At 38.9% G+C, this 16,337-nt stretch overlaps 1 long non-coding RNA gene across 3 annotated transcripts in view; it reads right to left on the reverse strand.

The window, feature by feature from the left end:
- Positions 1-2,983, reverse strand: part of LOC138067235 (uncharacterized) — a 53,799-nt gene extending 50,816 nt beyond the window's left edge. For 2 of the 3 annotated variants that reach the window (XR_011141100.1, XR_011141099.1), the window contains exons 1-2: positions 2,762-2,983; positions 561-719 (exon numbers count right to left, since the gene is read on the reverse strand). This is a non-coding gene — a long non-coding RNA (uncharacterized lncRNA). Of the gene's footprint in view, positions 1-560; positions 773-2,761 lie in introns of all 3 variants that reach the window. The other variant, XR_011141101.1, reaches the window with a different exon arrangement.
- Positions 2,984-16,337: the final 13,354 nt, after the last annotated feature.

Raw genomic sequence — 16,337 nt, forward strand, 5'->3', positions numbered from 1 at the left:
AACTTAGAGTGAACACAACAGGATTTTTAGAAATATAAGACTTTAATGTGCATAAAGATTTCAGCACTTGTTTCATTTTTGGCTATGCTGTTGTTATCAACCAAAGTAATTACTATGAAGCCATTCAAACATACTACTACTCAAATACAAAGCTAATAATAAGGACTAATAATAATTTTTTAAGATAAGGGGCCAAATTATGACTGATATAGCTGAGAGAAATCGCATCTTTCTCTGCCACACAGTCTTCTATGCGCCATGCACGAATTTACGACGAGTTACCTTTAATTGCCACTAGGGACAGACACAGGAGCACAGCCACTTTCCCCAGCCGCCCTAGCCAGAGCGTTCTCCTAGCCAGGAAAGTGCAGTGAGACAGTTAAACAAGCAAGTTCTTCAGCAAGATTTTTGTGCTCTTTCCCATGGCACTTTTAACTGTGGGAAGGGGAAGGGGCCAAACAAGTCTTTGTTCAATCCTTTGCTTAAAATTCACGTATGGCTTGGGAGAACAACAGCATTCAGTTTCAAATAGCCGATGGTACATCATAACAACCATTTACCTTTATTTTCATAGCCACTTCTTTGCTGGTACCATCTGCCCCCGTCCTGTATTTTCTGTTCTTACGATCTCTCTCATCTTACAAGAAAACTGTAGTTCTCCTGGAGCATGGCTATCTTTCAGTTTTCTGTCTGTGAAACAGATGGTCTTCTGGCACTTCCTGGTGTAAATGTTAACACTGTAAATTGTTTGGACAGCCACAGATCCCCTCTCCTGGTCAAGACAGGTAGATTTGCCTCAGTACATTTCCTTTCTGATGTGACATGGAGAACGAACAACAGGAAAAGACGAAACCTACCCTCTATATTCTTAGAAGGATACAAAAAGCAGTGAGGATAAGCCCTAAGTTAAACTATCTTGTAGGAAGTGGTAGAAAAAATATTCGTAAAGTCTCCCCACTAAGCTACTGAATGTGCTTACAATCTTACAATAGCAGCATTATAAAACACAATAAAAATCGCTACAGTAAAATCCATCTTCATAAAACTTCAGAGGAGAAGAACAAAGAGACAGAACAAACAGAAGTGTGTTCATTATTAGATGCTGAGTGACTTGAAAGTGTCTGACTCATTTAGAGGAAGAGCGAGATTCGTGTAGGGAAATGCCTATGATAACAATAAAAACATTACAATTTGAATTCAGTTACAGCAAATAGAACAACTAAGAAGGTTGATCAGGAACTGAAGTGTGAACTGACTGTGTTAATGTAATAAGTATATCATTTCTTTGATGTTTTACTCCTGGATTATTTGGAATCCAAGAAGCTAGTCATGACTATTTCTCAGGCTAGAGAGGAAAGCACTTACACACATAACACTATCTATCTACACCGTTTTTCAGTACTGTTCCTGATACACAAGGAAACAAAACTGCAACACCCTTGACAGCTTAAAGAAATGTCCAATGCTTCTTCTAAGCTGCCCTTATCGTTTGCGATATCAGCTGAATTCAGGTGGTACTATGGTAGTTCAGAAGGAAAATTTTCAAAGAACAGTTACATTTGAAAACAGAGGCTTAATATCCTGCCTAATCAAAACTAGATTATATCATCAGAGTCAATAACGCATTAAAGTATATTATTGAAAAATTGAAAATTTTAAAAATTATCATATGCATTTTATTCATTTTACAGTTATTCATGTAATAATTGCAGCTATCACTGTAGGGTAGATGAAAGAGGGTTTTTGTTGCTGGTTATTTTACTTAGTTAATACAGTCAGCTACTCAAATAAGCCAGCATCACTCTTTGTAGTCCTAACTTCTTCTTCTTTTTTTTCCCCTCCCAATCCTATTACTTATTTTTCTTCAAATCCTCTATCTTTGGTAGACTTTTTTCTTCTGTAAAAACACCACAGAAATTCTAACTAGCTTTTCAAATGTTCAAATAAAAGCAAAACTGCTCACCAGACAAGGAAAGAAAACAATAAGTTCATTCTGTAGAGACTCCCTCTATGATCACAAGAGAGCATTTCGTATGGGTATGATAAGCAAGAGGACTTATAGAAAAATCACATTTATTTCCTTGTGTCAGTTCTGTTACAGAGGTCGTTGGTGCAAATGCTGTCATTCTATCTTGTATCACTGCCTAGCATTTATTCATTGATCCAACAGATACTGTTATGTTCTGCCTTTATTAAATGGTTACTTTTTTAATTATGGGAACAACATATAGGCAGATGCAGCTGTTAATTCCCTGAACACATCTGTCTCCATTTGTTTCCATCAAGACTTTTTAACATTCCAAGGAGGCATCTCTAATTTTCCATGTTGTTAGTTTCTTACAAATGTAGTTGTATTTTTTGGTAATGCAATTATTGATCTTCAGAGAGGTTTATATAGGATCTATGTGCTTTAGAAGGAAAAGTAACACTAAAATAAATAGGAAACCAAATACCCCAAAATTAAACAGAGTAAAGAAGAGATGAAAAGGACAACCTCAGTGATTACAGATACTGGCTATAAAAATCTCTAATCCTCCTCACTTGAGACTGGCTCCTCTTTTTCATTGACATTGTTAGGCAGATAGGCCTTAATTTAAAATAAATCATATTTGCTCTTCTCACCCCAAAAACAAAGCTCAGGAAATAACCAGAGAAAAGTTAACAAAGACAAAAACAAAAAACCCAAAGGGGCTAGCACTGCCCCAGGACTTTTATTTCTGGAGGAAGCAGGCAGCTGTGCAAGTCAGACTGTCTCGCTCACCTCTGCCTTTGCACACAGGGATCCCCTAGAGACAGCGGGCACAGCAAGCCAGCGAAGGCAGCAGGCAGCCAGCTCCACCAGCCTGCTGCAGTCAGCACAGGTCACCACATTACTAATTCAGCCTCCCCATCCCGAGGCAACAGACAGGAGAGCAGGTGCTGCACTTGCCTTCTGGCATCTCCTTGGTGAGATGACTGGAACTGAAATGGATACAGAGATATCTGGGAGAGGAAAATAAATGCCGTTTGTTCCACCTGGAAGTCCTATCTCTACCATAAAAGTGCTAAAGAACAAGGTAGATAAGTAATTATTAACATAGTCAAATTTGCATGTTGCACAATACTGGCAGCATAGCCAAGTATGCAATCACAAATCTAAAACCAATGGCAGTAACATACTGAGTGCTGCTTTGCTCTGCTGGTCAAACTCTTCACACGTTCTTTTTTCTCCTTTGCTTTTTGCTGCCATTAGGGAACACTGGATGCAACTGCTAGGGAAGAGCTCCTATACCACGAAAAATGATGTGGAAAACAAAAGATAAAACTGAATTGCAGGTTATGGAGCTAATATCCTATTGATGATATTCAAAAGCTGCATTCTTCCCATAATGTCAACCTAATACATACGGATATAAAAGTCTACTGTATCTTTTGGCAGCTCTCTCATTACAACTGCTCTCAACTGCTTCCCAGTCAGTTACTCTGACTAATTGTCTCTAGGCAAGAATTTTTATTTCCATCATATTACATCATGTTGCAAACACCACCCTCCCCACTTAACAAACAGCAAAAGACAAAACCTAAGTCACAAGCCTTTTCTCCAGTGGCAAAACTTGCATTACAAACGTGGAGATCAAGTCTTCACAATTGCTGACCTACCAGCAAATTAAATTTTAAAAGCCTCTGCACTCAGATTTTATATGATCACCAGGGTTAAGAAAGATTATTACTTCAAAATAAATGTTCCTTCTGAATTTGCTCTGTATTCCACATACTCCTCAATTGCTTCCTCATTTCATCTTTAGGAAGAAATATTTCTAATATCCTGTGTAACTGAGGAAAAATTAACATATAAATACTCAAACGATCATGAAAGCCAAAGGCAAATGAAAGATTACTCTCTTAAATATGAGGCACTTAAATATGACTTGCATATCACCTACAGACATTGTTCATTGTCAGGGGAAAGAATCAGACCTTTTAACCTTTAAGGCTAAAATATATACCCTTGTGATTTAGGGCTGAAGTCAAATAAGGACATAGGAATATAAAACAGGATTTAGGAGGACTTTAGGAGTACTAAATCCAAAAGTAGTCTAAAAATTTTGCTCGCGCTCCCCTAAGCCAGGCTAGTGATGAGCTTCTCTTGGGAGGGCAGGTAAGCAAGGGTGAGGGATAACAGTGCAATACCTACCCAAGAGGAGACAGAACCGTAAGAAATCAGCCCTTTGGGTATCCAAACTCCTAAGAAAATAAGAAAGGGAAATTTGATTTCCCAAGCTCCTAGCCTAAACTCACTCTGCCCGCATTTTGAACTGAAAATTGACCAGGCACCCAGAGCACAGCTGCTCAGCCAAGGAAATGCCTGGAGCAAACAGCTGCATGGTCTGAGCCTGCCGTGCCCCAGCAGGGAGCATTGAGGAGGCCTGCAGAGGGGTCAGGGCTGTGGACATCCTTGAGTTACATCTAGGAATCATCCCCAGACTCAGGGCCCTCCCAAATACTTGCTTTTTTGAAACAAAGCCTATAAAATGGATGGTGTTGCTGAATTCCCCTCTGGTTTAACGTCAAGTTAGAGAAGAGGAAAGAAGAAATCAGACCTCCTCACTTCTGTCTGGAGCTGAGGGGCATGTTCAAATCCACAGTTTCCACCTCTTAAGGGCAGCAGACCACTTCTTTCCAAAAATGTGTCTATGCAGGATGGAAAGCAAGATCCACAAGGTAAGGAAGAGGGAGCACAACCCTGCAACCCAGTGGTTACAGCATACTTGCACCTGAGCTTGCTGCCTCCAGCAGCTCTGTGGTGGAAATAAAGCTTCCTCCTTTAGGGGAAAGGGGCTTCGGAGCACCGTGACCCTTAGCAACATCATCACTGCTCTCTTTTTTTTTTTTTTTTCAGGACTCTACCAAATTGCACTGAAAGAACTTAAAAGCATGTATTACTGCATCAAGGTGTTATGTGCTGTATCTACAGGTGTGACTAGAATCAGGAAAATTCATAAACTTGTTAATGAATTGAGGGCCACACTGGGTTTTTTTCAAGTAGAAATATATAATTTCTGATACATTTATCACATATGGTCAGAATTTTTACCAGCTTTTATTAAATATAATGCCAAAGTATTTACTAGGACCAGGTACAGTTATTTTTCTTTTGCTTTGCTAGTTCTCCATGAAATGCCCATGGCATTCTCAGTAGTTTCTGTCATTTTCTGACACTTTTCATGTGTTGTATACTGACCCAGGTCGGGTAGACTTTCTTGTAATACAGATGAAACTTCAGCTGCAGCCTGAGATTCTCTGTGCCCTTTGTGCACAAAAATAGCTTCAAAACTGGAGGACTTCAGAAACTACATACTGCAAAGCTCTGCTGCTGTCAGCAACAATACTTGTATATTTTTATTTATTCATTCATTTGAAATACAAAAACAGGTGCTCCAGGTCAGCACATGGGGGCAAAGGTAGCTAATCACACACACTACAAAAATGCCTTGACGCAGTGGGAAAATGAGAGCAGGTCCATAAATTCCAAGTTGTTAAAGTGCAACAGTAAAACTTAGGCTGCAAAAACAATACACCAAGAGATAGTACAGTGATAAGAAATGAAGTCATATCTTCAGGTCTTCAGAGTGGGTTAAATTAAAAATATATATACAATTTTCAGTCTGAGACTCCCTGTCATTAGGTTAATTTGTTATCTGGCTTCCTGGAGATCAGTTTGAAGCACGTCTTTTTGAATTTAAATCTATCCTGTAATACAAAGAAGGGATATTTTTTTTATATACTAGTTTCTCTTGGACACAAAAGGCAAAACTTCTTTATTGAACTCTAACTTCTCTGAGCTATTCTGGTAGTACAAGAGCTGAAATCAACCATGAACAACCTCTGCTGTAGGAAAGCTGTTGGTTCAGACTGGAGCTGGGTTTCTGTCATTTTATTTCCCTTAGAAAAGAAGTTGGAAATTAATAGGGGCATTATTACATTAAGGGCATCACTTGGAGACATAATTTAGGGTGACCTGAAGAACAGAGGAGTGCTTTCCCCCTCCTCACTGAGAACTGGAGCCAGTGTGAAAAAAGACTAGTACCCAGAGTCTACAAGTATCAATAAGCAACAATACCCTCAGTGACACCACATGCTCCCACATGCAGACAAATCTGCGGACAAACACCACAAATGGAGAGAGTAGGGCTGAAGCTTTTAAATATATTTTGAGCGTTATATTGACATCCTCTAAATCACTCAGAACACGGAGGTACTTTTCACTTAGAAGTTCTGTAAAAATCTCAGATATTCTGTATTCACTCCCACAAGCACCAATATCATCCCTGCTAGCAGCTGTAGGATAGCAATTTTTTCTGCATCTAGGGTGAAGTGATGTCTTTGGTTGGCCTGTCAGAGCACCTCGTTGTCTAGTGCTTGTTATATGAATGTCTGAGTTTGCAAGATGTTAGAAAAACCACAGCTAAAACTACATTAGTTGTACTCATAAAAATACATATTTTAATCTGTTTTCTATCATCTTAAGTGAAATATTTCAACTTCAGAAACTTTTAGAAAGCCATTTATAAACATTAAGTGTATATATATTTAGTTTCAGAGTGTTAGTTCAAAACAAAAAATCAAAATATCAAGTTTAGAAAGTGTCAAAATGAACTATTTCCTTTTAGAAAAGAATATTTATTGTGGGGTGGAGCCATTTGCCAAACTTGGCACATCACAAATGGCTGCAGTCAATCAAAAAAAAGGCAATTTTAGATAAATAAGCTATTTTCCTGGAAAATAAACACAGTGCTGTTCTCTGTTGATTGCTTATGCTTCAAGGTTAGAGTTTTTTATTTCATATTTGTTGACTTTTGCTTTTCAGTGATACTGTTACCTGTGATATCAGCTCTTGTGATCACTATGGAGTCTGAGAATTTGTTGGTGAGTATTGTTTGAGTTTTGTACTGTATTTGTGCTTCAGAAAGTGGCAATGAAGGCATGTCTAAATGAGGAATTTTGTTGTTCCTTTAAAAAAGTTTAAATATAAAGATAAATAGCCTTAGGTATGATTTTGTACACTCTGTATTTACCCCCAGACAGTGCATTTCCCAACTTTTATGGATCACAGATACCCTTTCCCCCTTCAGATGGGCTTTTGTTCTTCCACGGGCCAAATCCCAGGGTCCTCTGTGGCTGCTGCCCACAAGCTTTTGCAAACCATAATTATTGTAGGGATGAACCCAAACAACCCCGCTTTAAGCAGATCTAATATTGATCACTTCCTGGAGATCTCAAAGACACTCCCATTAAACATTAATTATAAAACAATATATTGCTGTATGGAGATGGAGAATAATACCTGCAGAGAGTGGCTCCTCAGTGACCTGATGGGTTCAGGCGACAGCTAATTCCCAGCTGCTGGGAAACGGAGGAGCTCGACGCAGCGAGGCTGTGTGACGCCTACGACCTGACGCAGAAATCCCCGCAGCTACACTTTACTTTGCTGTTATCAGCTGGCCCCACTCTTCACCTGGACATGTGAACTCCCAGACGCCAAACAACCCCAAAGAGCTGCCTGCTCTCAGAGCTGCACTTCCAGATACTCAGTCAGCTATTCAACATGTACATTTTCTCCCCTTCCTCTGTTCTCCAGCCTTTAAGAGCCAGTCTTTAATTTTTCATGGACAGCAGACTACAGCCCTGGGTCGCTCAGGTGGCGCTGCTGGACAGTCATAGAGTGAAATCTGCTTCTTTGTGGAGAAGCAACCAAACCGTCTGCAAAACGGCCCTTTGCAAGCTTGGCCCGCTCCCCATCCTGGCAGTAAAGGGTGCCCGGCCGAGGGTGCAGCCTCCCACCCGAGCACGTTTTCCTCAGCGGAGGACGTAGCGGCAGAGCGCATCAGCGCCTCGCTCCGCACAGCTGCTCCTCTGCCCGCCGCGACTCACGGCAAACCTCTCTCTGGCTTTGCGAGGTACAACAGCATCAAGGAGTTCGATATCACAGAAATCCCAAACTGTGACTAACACCTAGATGTCCCACTGCTTCTTTGATACAATATTGACGCCTCTTGTACGTGCCTCTTAGAGACAGCAGAGGGATCTGTAACTTTATGTTTGCAGCGCTGAGGAGAAGAGCTCTCTCTTTGTGGGAAGAAATCAGGGTGGCAGCCACCCCCTCCTGACAAAAAAGTGACAAAGTGAAAATGAGAAAGTAGAGGAAGGGCGATAAATAAGCGTTAGGCCTCAAGCCATTTTAATCAAGAGAAAATACAAAACACAAGGGCACATCCACGTAGGGATGGTCCTGTATTTTCCCTATACCCTCAGCGACTGCGGAGAGGGTGAAGCTAGGGGTTTGAGGAAGGCAAAAAGGCAATAGCGTTCTACCGTGACGACAAACACCGCTTCGAAGAAGCACAATTAGCTGCATGATAAATCCATCATTACTACCTTTAGGGTTGCAGCATTATAGCTGAGAAACAGTGCAGCTGGATGTTTTTAAGTTAATATGCTTTTGTGGTACCTGGAGGTTGACTCTGTAGCAGTGATGCCAAATACAGCAGCACTTAACGGTGGGCGCCTCCGACCCACTGGCACCAAGAGATTACAGTTAAAATTTTTATTGTGTGTTTTCCAAGCTTGCTATTTGATTAATGCACTGGCCTTGCAATATTGAATGAAGCTTTAAGTGAATTTAAGATCCACTATCTCAAACAACAACAGAGCCAAGCTAATCAAAACTTATTCCTCCCTCCCCCCACCAAAAAAAGAAAAGTATAAATCTTGGTGACCTTGGTGAGACCCTAAGGAAGTTTCCAGATCTTTCAACAGTCATGTCCAAGCTTTCCCCAGAGATTATAAAAATAAGAATTTTTGCTTTGTCTGTCACTCAACATGGGAAACTTAGCAGCTTTCTAATAGATATCAACCTAAAAATTAGCAGTTTCCCAAGTATTAGTAGTTTACACCTGGTTACATTTACATTTGGCAAATAGAATATGGGATTAACCAACAACTAAGAGACTTTTAAAAAGGGCAATCTTAAAGCACTGTCGGGTTAACTGACTAGTAAGCCAGGGGAGACATGTTAAAACAGGAAATTTATAGTGACCTGGTTGCATAATCAATAGGAATGAATAACAAGTTATGCTTGACCGAAAACATTCAATCTCTGCAAGGATGGATCAGATTTCTTACAGGGAAAGTATGAGGCACTATTTGGTCTCCCGGTGCAACATACCTCCCAAGAACATCCAACTGAAGAAGCTGCACAGGCACCTATGCCCAAACATAGCAGAACATGCTAGCCCTGATGGTTTAAAAATATATACAGAAGCAATAATAAAATACAACCTATGTTTAAACCACATGTAAGGAGGGAACTAAATAACAAGAATTATAAAAGCAACAAATTAAGATTGTTACATTTTCTTATTAACAAAGCAAGGGACATCCATCCCTTGCATGGCTGTGAAGGACACAGAACATTCACTTCCTTTTATAAAGAAAAATGGAAGGCAACTGCTGTAAAATGAAAGCTCTTCCAAGTAAACTGAGCAAGGCAGAATAAGCTAAATCCAAGTGTCTTAAAGGAAACCGCTGAAGAACTTTCTCTCTGAGCATATCCATTACTGTTTATAATTAACAAACATTTGAGGACTATAGGAATTTCAAAGGACTGGAGAAGTGCCAGCGTGGTGCCAGGATTAAAAAACAGAATAAAAGCAGTGGCTCAGGGAATTGTAGAGGACGTAGATATCAATTTCTGGAAAAAATATGGAAGCAATTTCAGATGGTCAATTAAATTTAGAGACTATGCAAATGTTCAACATCAGTCAGCCTGATTTCATGGAAAGTAAGTCTTTTCAAATCAACTGTTTCCTTTTTATGACAGGATTTCAGGTCTAATTGATGTGGTCAAGCTTTATTGTCCTATATTCGGATTTCTCCTATACTCAGTACCACTCAGTAGTTGATTTTAGATCTCAGGAAGTTGAATGTAAAAGGTAGCACAGTGAATTAAAACCTGGTCCCATCATGGATCTCAAAACGCAGTTCCTGCTGAGAAAAAAGTCAGCCTTTGCCATGAGGCCTCTAGGAACTGGTTCTTGATCCCTATTTTTATCAGCAACTGAGCCAACAATATAGAAATTTTACTAGCACAGTAGCTGATACAGACATCAAAGAGTGTACCTAATAGTCAGATTACTGTTACAGGGAGACTCGAATCACTTGGTAAATGATCACAAGCAATAAAAGAACATGTTGTATAGTCAAATGTAACATAAGATAACTGAGAACATAGAGAGCAGGTTGTGCACGTTCCTATCTTGCAAATAAGTTGTTCAGAAAGGGACTTAGAGGTCATCATAAGTAATTGCCTCAGCATGAGTCCACAGCACAAAGCTGTGGCAAAAAGTCCTTGTACATTTAAAAAAATAACATCAAGTGGAGGAGGGTAACTTTGGATCTTTTCATCTTTCTACACAGCACGGGTCATGAATTTCCTGCTATGATTGTCTGGGCATATCTCTCCTAATCAGCTCCCTGCCATTGCAGAGGCCTCAAACACTGCTAGCAACTTGGTCTCTCGTCTTTTTGCGAGTGGCACACAACACTTAACTGCCTATATGACTGGATTTCACGTTACTTAAACCAAGCATTCAAAGGGTTTTGATTCAGTATAGAAGTTCTTAGGTGAAAACATAATGAAAAAGTGGTGTGGATAAGGGGGAATAAACTGCATCAGTGGTAGCCAGCCTTCCAGCCTTCCCAAGCTGCATATCAAAGTCTTCATAAGGCCAACTGCACTAACACACAGATAGTTTATTTTACTGAGGCCAGGGAGAGCTCCTGGGCCCACTTCCTTGCTGCAATGCAAGGCTGTGTATGCACGAAGCCGCAGAGCGCCTGCACTGCAGAGCCTCCCTGTGCCAACATCTGAGGGTGTCTCAGCAGGGAAGCCAAGTCTGAACTGCATAAAGGTTGGATGCAGTAAAGGCGCAACAGTTTGGCATCCCTTCAGCTAGATGAGTTTTTCCAGCTTTAAACTCTAGAATTTGATGATACATATTACGCCAATATTTATTTCAGAAAATTACCTTTCTGCCAGGGATAGAAAGCTTCAGGTTGACAGCTTTACTTTGGCGTCTCCAGAATTCATGTCTGGATTGCCACACTTGACTGAAAGTTGAAATAAGTGGGCTATGTTGAATAAGTGGGCTAAATCGAATAAGTGGACTATGTTTCTCCTTTGCAGTATCCTGGTTTCTAATCAGATTAACAATAAATCAAATTACAGTTCACATGTTTAAGAGCTTCCCTTCAGGAGTTGGTATGTCATATATTCAAAAGGCACAGAAACAGCGTCTTCAGAAAGTTGCATTAATCAGACCTCCTTTCTCTCAGTATTTACAAAAATATGTTAATAGAACATAAGACACAGACTCCTAGTTCTGTGCCTAAGCACAAATTTGAATTAATGCCTAAGGGAGGCCAGCTTCTTCTTGGATAGGATGTCACTTGTCTTGCTCAGAGCATACTTCTTCTGCTCTACATCTGGCTGCTGAGGACCCACTGCACCCAGTTCCTTAGGATTCCCTCCCCATCCTAAAACCTGGCAAAAATAAACCACTAGCCTTATGGAAATATAGGATATTCCTCCACAGAGAGTATTCTTGTCTTTCAAGACTTGCACCTGCCATTTTTCCCTATCTGTTGGTTTATTCTTTAATACTCTATTTTGATGTAATTCCTTGAAAATCAGACAGGATAGTTTTACCTAGGGAATTTAAAGGAATGTCATTCAAAAAAAACAGTTCCTGCAGTTCCCTAACTCTCTCCATCTCCCTAAAAGGATTACATTAAGGGTTTGATACCGGACATTTTTAGATATATCACAAGCTTTCTTTTTTTTCCTTTCAAAAAATCAGAAATTGAGAGAAACCAGGGAGAAAGGATGGATAACTTTTTGTCAAATCATTATCATGGATGTCTAAAAATGTGGCTCACCACGTAAATCATTTTTGTGTGATCTTTATTATTCTCCCAGGGCCTCAGTAAAGTAGGGATGATAAAACACCTGGAGTATTATGAAGATGAATAAATTGATCTTTGTGAACGACTTATTCACTACAGAGATGAGGGTCTTAAAAGGTATGCTGGATGGACATTGTTTGAACCACTGCAGAAGCATCACAGTTTTGATTCTTCTCCACTTCACAGAAGAGGGTTTCACTCGTTCGTACAGATTAGGCAGAGGTTAATTTTTTTAAGAGAACAGAATCATTCAGGAAATCTGGAGAGTTCAAGGGTTTAGTGCTACTACCAAGACATGTAGCTGTGATGAGAAGGATCTGGCTCCAATTCAATCAGTGGGAAAAATCTCTAAGATCATATTCTCAAGGTTATCTTGGAAACAAATCAAAATACTTGTTCTTTCAAATATTTCCCCTGTTGGATTTTGGTTCTTGATTAGCTGAGTTTCATGGCTTAAATCTGCATGTTTATTGACTCTGAAAGTTTTAAGTTCCGTTCCTTAGCAGCAAGTTCAATTTCTCTTGTTGTAAAGACTCAGAAACAGGAATCACTATAGATTAATGTGTTTTTTATCCCTCCACTTTAAGTAAAATACCTTGAGAACAATCACTGACTAGCTGATAGACAAAGCGAGCCTGTTGCTTATCTTGTTTTGTTGTGCAGAATAAAAGAGAGTTGAGAATCCAAGGCAAGCCCTGCCTTTTGTCTGGGGGGATCTTGGTAAACCTGCATGGACTTCAGCTGATGATTTCCATCTGTACAAGGCAAACAGTGGAAGGAACTCACACCCAGTTTAAACTCCACTTTTAAAAGTGCTGTCAGCTTGAGACATGCCAGCCCAGAAGCTAAGCAATCTGCCCTCTACACATATACTCTGAATCAGGAAATGCTTGAAACTTTTCTCACCACTTCTTCCATGTCCTCCATTTATGGTGTGGCTCAGCACTATCTTTTAGAGAGCACTGTTATCTCACAGTCAAGCAAGCCGCAACTATCTGTGTCTAATTTGTGAAGATTTAGGAAACTGATAGTATTAAGATCTGCATAAGTTCAAGAAGTTCTCTTCAAAAGTAATGTTAAAATTAATATTGCAAGTTTAAAGACTACTGGTTATGTCCAGAACACAGTCATTAAATTAGGAAGACGACTCAGAATGAATAACTAGATCTTCATTCACATGGTGCTAACTTTAAGTTTAAAGAAAAGACAGAAGAATGCACTGAAGTTTAGAAGGTGATAATATTCTCTAACATGTACACACTGAAAGGAAGCAATTATGTTTCGTGACTTTATTAAATTGCACTGTAATTTAAAAATAGAATTATTGTTTTAAATGAACAAATAAAAAGGATAACTATATTTCATTATGTCAGATGGGTTGCTCAGATGAACATTATATACTATTGGATAGATACAGTGTCATGAATCCTATAATGTGATATGTTTAGCAAAATCATCATTACCAGTCCCTTATGCTCAGAGAGGTTTTATTATTGCTGTTGGCTCCTGACATGTTTAAAACTCATTAGTTGGAAAAGGAATAGATATTTGGAAAAAAAAACACCTGACAGCATAGCACTCACACCTCAAAACTGTTTTAACCTTGAATACATCAAAAACTGGAACTTTTTAGTATGTGATTACACAGCTAGAGATTAATTCAGAATACAGTCACTTTAATACATCACCTTCTGTAAAAGAAACTTTCCTATGCATATCATTTTTCTGAAACAAAATTAGCTAAAAATGTAGAGATATCACTAAATACTGATAATGGTTGACTACAGTGTTTGAGCCCACTAATTTTGTAATAAAGACACTAGACTCAAGAATGCAGAAGTACAGAAAATTTCCAAACCTTCCTATTTAGACTCCCTCACTCACAAATGTCTCTCAAGTTCTGGACTTCATTTCTGCTCAAAATGTAGAGAGGCGTCACAGAGTACTATAATGTGGGAAAACAAAGTTCTGAATAATATTTAATGATTATAAAGATTTAATTATTATAAAGAGTAAAAATTTTAAGGACATGAGAAATGCTCCCAATCCCCCTTCCAACTCAGCACTAGCCTGAAGGTGGAGACTCAGAATGAGGCAGCCAAGCCAGAATGATGTGGAACCAGGCCTCTTGATTGTCTGTTTCAGGGTATTTTCTAATCTCTCATGACGAGCCCATCAATCTGACTTCATCAAGAAGCAGCTAATATTCTTTTGTTTGCTGCCAGTTGGTAAGAAATTAGAACTGTTACTGACTGCATAAGCAGGAACACTTGGGCATTTGGTTTACTTGTAGCTCATTCAGCCTGGTACAGTCATTCATGTCACTTCACTAAAAGGTTACAGCTCTTTTTCCAGTGTAACTGGCTATGGAAAATTCAATTTACACTTTTTCTGGTAGTGCAGACCTTCCTGTGTGACTTTGCTTGTCACTCTTTCACAACTGAATAGCACAGGATGCATGGCTAGAAGAAAGCAAGAAAGGTTATGACATTTCTCCATCCTGCATAGAATTTCTAGCTGCTGTTTCAGTTCCCTGGTCTGAATAGCAGCCAGCATAAAGCAGGCATATCTCCTGCTGGCATGTAGGGAATAAGGAAAAACAAAAGGCACATATGCGCATACAGGCTTATAGCTACTTAAGATGAACCTCAATCTTAACTAGCATTTGGGAAGTGTTCTTCCCCAGTAAACTAAATTCATATTAACCTTCTCTTAGCTGTACAAGGCAAACTTAGGCAAAGCTGTCAATGACTTCAGTAAGTTATAATGAAGTTGGATGAAGTAAAAATTAAGTGAGCCTTTCAAAATGTTTGTAAATACCATAACTGCTGGCAGGAGCTGTTCAGTGGATACATTTCTTTTTGGAATTATCCCTTTTTATATTTGAAATCTTTCATAGTTATATTAATTTACATCCATTATGCATCATAGTGTTCTGGAATATTTCCTGTATCAACGCTCATGATTCTTAAACTTCAGCCTTAAATCACTGCAATCTCTAGTTTGTGCAAGGGTATGCTACTAATCACAACACACACTGTTGGCTAGAAGGTATGAACCATTAACCAAGCAATTGTGCTACTACATTTATGTAATACTTATTAGTTTTAGGGTTCATATTTTCTTTAGAACATCTAGACTCAGTTTGGTTTAAGAGGTTAGGCTTTCAGCCCTTAAGGACTGCAAGTAGTATTAAAAATTCAAGCCATCTTCTCTCAAAAAAGTTCATTTTCATAAAAATAAAATCTTCTTATATTTGACATAATATTAACGGAAAGAACTTCAAATGTACCCTGTGGAGATGACCCAAATATTATTAGAAGACAACAGAAATTATACATTACCTCTCTCACACATTTTAAAAAAAATCACTAGAAAGATGAATTGAGTAAATAGATAAGAAATTCATGAGGTAATATTTCAAATAGGCTCCAATTTAGCCTCTAAATCAGTGCATATAGAATCATTTAGATACCCATAAATATCTACCTTGTTGAAAACAGACTGCATAATGAAAGAAAAAAAATTCCACTCCAGAATACACCAGGGTTAAACTGTAGACACTACAGTTAAACTGCAGAGATTCACTTTCATTAGTGAACAAAATGTGGGTAAGTAAGTTACTTCTTAATTTCTCAAACTGCATTCACAGAATTTCAGGAAAGATCTTGAATGTAACTTTATAAACATCTGTATTTATAACGTAAGACAGTGAGGATGAGCCTAGCTGCCTTTCCTACAAAAAAGCACACTCACAAGTTTGAGGGACCTCTCTCTTCCTGTAGCTCTTCTGTCAGACCCTTCTGCCTGGATCTGTTTGCCCTTCAGTCTCTCTGTGCTTCTGCTTCCCAGTGTAAAATGGACATAAGAGCACTGCCCAAGATATACAAGGTTGTAAGACATGATGTTTCTCCTAAATAGCATTTCACTTTATGGAAATGCTGGTATTCATTAAAGGCTTTTCACAACTTTTTAACAAATTGGATAGGCATTTAAGGTCACTAACCTTTATTTAGTATCCCAAAAGTTCTAAAAGAGAAACTAACTTTTCCTGGAGATTTCTTTCAAATTTGAACTATCTGGCCCAGATCTGTTCTCAGTAAATCAAGGAAAAATCCCTGTGCCTAGTGAACTTACTCCAAATTTACACTACTGTTAATGAGGACAGATTTGTTTGGTATAAAGAAATCTGTTATCAATTCAGTATCATTAGGTGTAATTCAGAGTGCACTTTGACCCCCACTTTTTGAAATATGCTATGCTGCTACAACATACACCACATACACCATTTAACTGCAGACCAGATATGCACGTCATGACAGAGCCAGCAGTCC

This window comes from Struthio camelus, chromosome 4 (assembly GCF_040807025.1).
Source record: "Struthio camelus isolate bStrCam1 chromosome 4, bStrCam1.hap1, whole genome shotgun sequence".
Taxonomy (NCBI): domain Eukaryota; kingdom Metazoa; phylum Chordata; class Aves; order Struthioniformes; family Struthionidae; genus Struthio; species Struthio camelus.